Source organism: Cebus imitator, unplaced genomic scaffold (assembly GCF_001604975.1).
Source record: "Cebus imitator isolate Cc_AM_T3 unplaced genomic scaffold, Cebus_imitator-1.0 Scaffold476, whole genome shotgun sequence".
Taxonomy (NCBI): Eukaryota; Metazoa; Chordata; class Mammalia; order Primates; family Cebidae; genus Cebus; species Cebus imitator.
In genome coordinates this window covers 1,592,302-1,593,933 of record NW_016107791.1, presented here as the reverse complement: position 1 = coordinate 1,593,933, position 1,632 = coordinate 1,592,302, and positions in this window count along the sequence as shown.

Genomic DNA, 1,632 nt, shown 5'->3' with positions numbered 1-1,632 from the left:
CCAAAAGAATAAAAATCTGTGATCACACAAATATTTGAACATACATTTATATAGCAACATTACTAACAGTAGTCAAAAGGTGGAAACAATCCACATGTCAACTTGATGAATTTTAAAATGTGGTAGCCACACAATGGTTATCAGCCATAAAGAAGTAGTGATACACATCACAAAATTATTTAACCTTGAAAACATAATGCCAAGTGAAAGGAGTCACTCAAGTAGACCTTACATTGTGATATGGTTTGGCTATGTCCCCACCCGAATCTCATTTTAAATTGTAGTTCTTATAATCCCTATGTGTGGTGGGAGGGATCTGGTGGGAGGTAATTTAATCATGGAGGTGCTTACCCTCATGCTGTTCTAGTGATAGTGAGTGAATTCTCATGAGATCTGAAGTTTTTATAAGGAGCTTTTCCACCTTTTGCTTGACAAGTCTTTTTCCAGCTATCATGTGAAGAAGCACATGTTTGCTTCCCCTTCAACCATGATTCTAAGTTTCCTGAGGCCCCCCCCAGCCATGCAGAACTGTGAGTCAATTAAATCTTTCCTTTATAAATGACCCAGTCTTGGGCAGTTCTTTATAGAGATGTGAGAATGAACTAATATACATCACTATGCAATATTTTTACTGAAATGTTTAGCATAGGCAATTCTACAGAGACAGAGAATATATCAGGGATAGCTTAGGGATGGGGCACTGGGCAATGGGAGTGTACAAATAAAGAGCATGGAAATTTCTTTGAGATGATGAAAACTACAGTTGACTGTAGTGATAGTTGTACACATTTATTAATATACTAGAAGCTATTACTGTATGCTTTAAATGAATTAATTGCATGATATATTAATTATAACTCAATAAAGATTTTTTTTAAAAAAAAAAGGAAAAAATAACACATTTCTAGCAGGTTTCTTTTCCTTGGAAACAACTTTAATTTACATCTGTAACAGACTGTTTTAGAAAAAATACTCACAGGACTAGATTCTTTAGTTACACAAATATAAAGCAAGTATATACCTCTTGACTTTGAAAAACTATGGAATCTCAACAATTTTCAGTGCAGAAGCTGCAGGTTGAAATATTATATATCGTGTATGTGAATGTGAATTAAGTATATTACTTTTAGGATCACTTGCCTTTGGAAAGTTAGATCCTCTTCTCCCCATCCCCACATAAACATATTTAGTCCAAACTAAACGTAGTATGAACTATGTTTAGTCATATGTTGGTATTACATATGAAGTTAAGACTAAATAGTTTTATCTTTTAGAAATGTACAGCAACTGTCGTGAATGTGCTTCTTGGGTCAGGAAAGCCTAACCACATCATTCTAGGTGGGGTATGGGGTTTTTATGAAGGAATGGCTACTATCACCGTCAAACATACAAGATGATTAAATAAGCAAGACTTCCTTGAACAACAGGGGAGGGTACCTGCTATTCTTTCTGGCATCCAGGAAGGTTGTCTCCTGGTATACGTGGTACTAGATGGCAGAAGTTACTTGCTGATGGAGCTGAGTTGTCCTTGACTGAGCAGCAACCTACCAGGAGGAAGGCATGAACGCTCTGGTTTGTTTAGTATCTACACACTAAGAGAAACTATTTCTTTTTTTTTTTTTTTTTTTTTTT